Source organism: Chiloscyllium plagiosum, unplaced genomic scaffold (genome assembly GCF_037043375.1).
Source record: "Chiloscyllium plagiosum isolate Xiang-an unplaced genomic scaffold, Cpla_swu_hap1 HiC_scaffold_44, whole genome shotgun sequence".
NCBI classification, from domain to species: domain Eukaryota; kingdom Metazoa; phylum Chordata; class Chondrichthyes; order Orectolobiformes; family Hemiscylliidae; genus Chiloscyllium; species Chiloscyllium plagiosum.
This window is the reverse complement of record NW_028270182.1, coordinates 9,809,625-9,817,038: the sequence shown is the minus strand read 5'-3', so window position 1 is coordinate 9,817,038 and position 7,414 is coordinate 9,809,625.

Here is a 7,414-nt window from a genome sequence, read left to right as displayed (position 1 = left end):
CGAGTCAGTGTACAGATATTATGCTGAGAGAGAGGGACTGAGAGACACCAGTCAGTGTACAGATATCACCCTGAGAGAGAGGGACTGAGAGACACCAGTCAGTGTACAGATATCTCCCTTAGAGAGAGGGACTGAGAGACACCAGTCAGTGCACAGATATTACGCTGAGAGAGAGGGGGTACAGAGAGACACCAGTCAGTGTACAGATATCACCCTGAAAGAGGGACTGAGAGACACCAATCAGTGCACAGATATCACCCTGATAGAGAGGGGACTGAGAGACACCAGTCAGTGTACAGATATCTCCCTGAGAGAGAGGGACTGAGAAACACTAGTCAGTGTACAGATATCACCCTGAGAGAGAGGGACTCAGAGACACCAGTCAGTGTACAGATATCACCCTGAGAGAGAGGGACTGAGAGACACCAGTCAGTGTACAGATGTCACCCTGAGAGAGAGGGACTGAGAGACACCAGTCAGTGTACAGATATCACCCTGAGAGAGAGGGACTGAGAGACACCAGTCAGTTTACAGATATCACCCTGAGAGAGAGGGGACTGAGAGACACCAGTCAGTGTACAGATATCTCCCTGAGAGACAGGGACTGAGAGACACCAATCAGTGCACAGCTATCTCCCTGAGAGAGAGGGGACTGAGAGACACCAGTCAGTGTACAGATATCTCCCTGAGAGAGAGGGACTGAGAAACACCAGTCAGTGTACAGATATCAGCCTGAGAGAGAGGGACTGAGAGACACCAGTCAGTGTACAGATATCACCTTGAGAGAGGGGGACTGAGAGACACCAGTCAGTACACAGATATCTCCCTGAGAGAGAGTGGATTGAGTGACACCAGTCAGTGTACAGATATCACCCTGAGAGAGAGGGAATGAGAGACACCAGTCAGTGCACAGATATCACCCTGAGAGAGAGGGAATGAGAGACACCAGTCAGTGTACAGATATCTCCCTGAGAGAGAGGGACTGAGAGACACCAGTCAGGACACAGATATCGCCCTGAGAGAGAGGGACTGAGAGACACCAGTCAGTGTACAGATATCACCCTGAGAGAGAGGGACTGAGAGACACCAGTCAGTACACAGATATCTACCTGAGAGAGAGGGACTGAGAGACACCAGTCAGTACACAGATATCACCCTGAGAGAGAGGGACTGAGAGACACCAGTCAGTACACAGATATCTCCCTGAGAGAGAGGGACTGAGAGACACCAGTCAGTGTACAGATATCACCCTGAGAGAGAGGGGACTGAGAGACACCAGTCAGTACACAGATATCTCCCTGAGAGAGAGGGACTGAGAGACACCAGTCAGTGTACAGATATCACCCTGAGAGAGAGGGACTGAGAGACACCAGTCAGTGTACAGATATCTCCCTGAGAGAGAGGGACTGAGAGACACCAGTCAGTGTACAGATATCACCCTGAGAGAGATGAACTGAGACACACCAGTCAGTGTACAGATATTATGCTGAGAGAGAGGGACTGAGAGACACCAGTCAGTGTACAGATATCACCCTGAGAGAGGGACTGAGTGACAGCAGTCAGTACACAGATATCTAGCTGAGAGAGAGGGACTGAGAGACACCAGTCAGTGTACAGATATCTCCCTGAGAGAGGGACTGAGAGAAAGCAGTCAGTACACAGATATCTAGCTGAGAGAGAGGGACTGAGAGACACCAGTCAGTGTACAGATATCTCCCTGAGAGAGAGGGACTGAGAGACACCAGTCAGTGTACAGATATCTCCCTGAGAGAGAGGGACTGAGAGACACCAGTCAGTGTACAGATATCTCCCTGAGAGAGAGGGACTGAGAGACACCAGTCAGTGTACAGATATCACCCTGAGAGAGATGAACTGAGACACACCAGTCAGTGTACAGATATTATGCTGAGAGAGAGGGACTGAGAGACACCAGTCAGTGTACAGATATCACCCTGAGAGAGAGGGACTGAGAGACACCAGTCTGTGTACAGATATCACCCCAAGAGAGGGACTGAGAGACAGCAGTCAGTGTACAGATATCACCCTGAGAGTGATGAACTGACAGACACCAGTCAGTACACAGATATCTCCCTGAGAGAGAGGGACTGAGAGCCACCAGTCAGTGTACAGATATCTCCCTGAGAGAGAGGGACTGAGAGACACCAATCAGTGCACAGATATCTCCCTGAGGCAGAGGGGACTGAGAGACACCAGTCAGTGTACAGATATCTCCCTGAGAGAGAGGGACTGAGAAACACCAGTCAGTGTACAGATATCACCCTGAGAGAGAGAGGACTGAGAGACACCAGTCAGTGTACAGATATCTCCCTGAGAGAGAGAGAGACTGAGAGACACCAGTCAGTGTACAGATGTCACCCTGAGAGAGAGAGACTGAGAGACACCAGTCAGTGTACAGATGTCACCCTGAGAGAGAGAGACTGAGAGACACCAGTCAGTGTACAGATATCACCCTGAGAGAGAGGGACTGAGAGACACCAGTCAGTGTACAGATATCACCCTGAGAGAGAGGGACTGAGAGACACCAATCAGTGCACAGATATCTCCCTGAGAGAGAGGGACTGAGAGACACCAGTCAGTGTACAGATATCACCCTGAGAGAGAGGGACTGAGAGACACCAGTCAGTGTACAGATATCACCCTGAGAGATAGGGACTGAGAGACACCAGTCAGAGTACAGATATCACCCTGAGAGAGGTGGACTGAGAGACACCAGTCAGTACACAGATATCTCCCTGAGAGAGAGGGGACTGAGAGACACCAGTCAGTGTACAGACATCACCCTGAGAGAGAGGGACTGAGAGACACCAGTCAGTGTACAGATATCACCCTGAGAGAGAGGGACTGAGAGACACCAGTCAGTGTACAGATATCACCCTGAGAGAGGGACTGAGAGACAGCAGTCAGTACACAGATATCTAGCTGAGAGAGAGGGACTGAGAGACACCAGTCAGTACACAGATATCTCCCTGAGAGAGAGGGACTGAGGGACACCAGTCAGTGTACAGATATCTCCCTGAGAGAGAGGGGACTGAGAGACACCAGTCAGTGTACAGATATCTCCCTGAGAGAGAGGGACTGAGAAACACGAGTCAGTGTACAGATATTATGCTGAGAGAGAGGGACTGAGAGACACCAGTCAGTGTACAGATATCACCCTGAGAGAGAGGGACTGAGAGACACCAGTCAGTGTACAGATATCTCCCTTAGAGAGAGGGACTGAGAGACACCAGTCAGTGTACAGATATCACCCTGAGAGAGGGACTGAGAGACACCAGTCAGTGCACAGATATTACGCTGAGAGAGAGGGGGTACAGAGAGACACCAGTCAGTGTACAGATATCACCCTGAAAGAGGGACTGAGAGACACCAATCAGTGCACAGATATCACCCTGATAGAGAGGGGACTGAGAGACACCAGTCAGTGTACAGATATCTCCCTGAGAGAGAGGGACTGAGAAACACTAGTCAGTGTACAGATATCACCCTGAGAGAGAGGGACTGAGAGACACCAGTCAGAGTACAGATATCACCCTGAGAGAGGTGGACTGAGAGACACCAGTCAGTACACAGATATCTCCCTGAGAGAGAGGGGACTGAGAGACACCAGTCAGTGTACAGACATCACCCTGAGAGAGAGGGACTGAGAGACACCAGTCAGTGTACAGATATCACCCTGAGAGAGAGGGACTGAGAGACACCAGTCAGTGTACAGATATCACCCTGAGAGAGGGACTGAGAGACAGCAGTCAGTACACAGATATCTAGCTGAGAGAGAGGGACTGAGAGACACCAGTCAGTACACAGATATCTCCCTGAGAGAGAGGGACTGAGGGACACCAGTCAGTGTACAGATATCTCCCTGAGAGAGAGGGGACTGAGAGACACCAGTCAGTGTACAGATATCTCCCTGAGAGAGAGGGACTGAGAAACACGAGTCAGTGTACAGATATTATGCTGAGAGAGAGGGACTGAGAGACACCAGTCAGTGTACAGATATCACCCTGAGAGAGAGGGACTGAGAGACACCAGTCAGTGTACAGATATCTCCCTTAGAGAGAGGGACTGAGAGACACCAGTCAGTGTACAGATATCACCCTGAGAGAGGGACTGAGAGACACCAGTCAGTGCACAGATATTACGCTGAGAGAGAGGGGGTACAGAGAGACACCAGTCAGTGTACAGATATCACCCTGAAAGAGGGACTGAGAGACACCAATCAGTGCACAGATATCACCCTGATAGAGAGGGGACTGAGAGACACCAGTCAGTGTACAGATATCTCCCTGAGAGAGAGGGACTGAGAAACACTAGTCAGTGTACAGATATCACCCTGAGAGAGAGGGACTCAGAGACACCAGTCAGTGTACAGATATCACCCTGAGAGAGAGGGACTGAGAGACACCAGTCAGTGTACAGATGTCACCCTGAGAGAGAGGGACTGAGAGACACCAGTCAGTGTACAGATATCACACTGAGAGAGAGGGACTGAGAGACACCAGTCAGTTTACAGATATCACCCTGAGAGAGAGGGGACTGAGAGACACCAGTCAGTGTACAGATATCTCCCTGAGAGACAGGGACTGAGAGACACCAATCAGTGCACAGCTATCTCCCTGAGAGAGAGGGGACTGAGAGACACCAGTCAGTGTACAGATATCTCCCTGAGAGAGAGGGACTGAGAAACACCAGTCAGTGTACAGATATCAGCCTGAGAGAGAGGGACTGAGAGACACCAGTCAGTGTACAGATATCACCTTGAGAGAGGGGGACTGAGAGACACCAGTCAGTACACAGATATCTCCCTGAGAGAGAGTGGATTGAGTGACACCAGTCAGTGTACAGATATCACCCTGAGAGAGAGGGAATGAGAGACACCAGTCAGTGCACAGATATCACCCTGAGAGAGAGGGAATGAGAGACACCAGTCAGTGTACAGATATCTCCCTGAGAGAGAGGGACTGAGAGACACCAGTCAGTACACAGATATCTCCCTGAGAGAGAGGGACTGAGAGACACCAGTCAGTGTACAGATATCACCCTGAGAGAGAGGGACTGAGAGACACCAGTCAGCACACAGATATCTACCTGAGAGAGAGGGACTGAGAGACACCAGTCAGTACACAGATATCACCCTGAGAGAGAGGGACTGAGAGACACCAGTCAGTACACAGATATCTCCCTGAGAGAGAGGGACTGAGAGACACCAGTCAGTGTACAGATATCACCCTGAGAGAGAGGGGACTGAGAGACACCAGTCAGTACACAGATATCTCCCTGAGAGAGAGGGACTGAGAGACACCAGTCAGTGTACAGATATCACCCTGAGAGAGAGGGACTGAGAGACACCAGTCAGTGTACAGATATCTCCCTGAGAGAGAGGGACTGAGAGACACCAGTCAGTGTACAGATATCACCCTGAGAGAGATGAACTGAGACACACCAGTCAGTGTACAGATATTATGCTGAGAGAGAAGGACTGAGAGACACCAGTCAGTGTACAGATATCACCCTGAGAGAGGGACTGAGTGACAGCAGTCAGTACACAGATATCTAGCTGAGAGAGAGGGACTGAGAGACACCAGTCAGTGTACAGATATCTCCCTGAGAGAGGGACTGAGAGAAAGCAGTCAGTACACAGATATCTAGCTGAGAGAGAGGGACTGAGAGACACCAGTCAGTGTACAGATATCTCCCTGAGAGAGAGGGACTGAGAGACACCAGTCAGTGTACAGATATCTCCCTGAGAGAGAGGGACTGAGAGACACCAGTCAGTGTACAGATATCTCCCTGAGAGAGAGGGACTGAGAGACACCAGTCAGTGTACAGATATCACCCTGAAAGAGATGAACTGAGACACACCAGTCAGTGTACAGATATTATGCTGAGAGAGAGGGACTGAGAGACACCAGTCAGTGTACAGATATCACCCTGAGAGAGAGGGACTGAGAGACACCAGTCTGTGTACAGATATCACCCCAAGAGAGGGACTGAGAGACAGCAGTCAGTGTACAGATATCACCCTGAGAGTGATGAACTGACAGACACCAGTCAGTACACAGATATCTCCCTGAGAGAGAGGGAGTGAGAGACACCAGTCAGTGTACAGATATCACCCTGAGAGAGAGGGACTGAGAGACACCAGTCTGTGTACAGATATCACCCTGAGACAGGGACTGAGAGACAGCAGTCAGTACACAGATATCTCCCTGAGAGAGAGGGGACTGAGAGACACCAGTCAGTGTACAGATATCTCCCTGAGAGAGAGGGACTGAGAGACACCAGTCAGTGTACAGATATCACCCTGAGAGAGGGGGACTGAGAGACACCAGTCAGTACACAGATATCTCCCTGAGAGAGAGGGGACTGAGAGACACCAGTCAGTGTACAGTTATCACCCTGAGAGAGAGGGACTGAGAGACACCAGTCAGTGTACAGATATCACCCTGAGAGAGAGGGGACTGGAGACACCAGTCAGTGTACAGATATCACCCTGAGAGAGAGGGACTGAGAGACACCAATCAGTGCACAGATATCTCCCTGACAGAGAGGGACTGAGAGACACCAGTCAGTGTACAGATATCTCCCTGAGAGAGAGGGACTGAGTGACACCAGTCAGTGTACAGATATCACCCTGAGCGAGATGAACTGAGAGACACCAGTCAGTACACAGATATCTCCCTGAGAGAGAGGGACTGAGAGACACCAGTCAGTGTACAGATATCACCCTGAGAGAGAGAGACTGAGAGACACCAGTCAGTGCACAGACAATACGCTGAGAGAGAGGGGGTACAGAGAGACACCAGTCAGTGTACAGATATCACCCTGAAAGAGTGATTGAGAGACACCAGTCAGTGCACAGATATCTCCCTTAGAGAGAGGGACTGAGAGACACCAGTCAGTGTACAGATATCACCCTGAGAGAGAGGGACTGAGAGACACCAGTCAGTGTACAGATATCTCCCTGAGAGAGAGGGGACTGAGAGACACCAGTCAGTGTACAGATATCACCCTGAGAGAGATGAACTGAGAGATACCAGTCAGTACGCCGATATCTCCCTGAGAGAGAGGGACTGAGAGACACCAGTCAGTGTACAGATATCACCCTGAGAGAGAGGGACTGGGAGACACCAGTCAGTGCACAGATATTACGCTGAGAGAGAGGGGGTACAGAGAGACACCAGTCAGTGTACAGATATCACCCTGAAAGAGGGACTGAGAGACACCAGTCAGTGCACAGATATCTCCCTTAGATAGAGGGACTGAGAGACACCAGTCAGTGTACAGATATAACCCTGAGAGAGAGGGACTGAGAGACACCAGTCAGTGTACAGATATCTCCCTGAGAGAGAGGGACTGAGAGACACCAGTCAGTGTACAGATATCACCCTGAGAG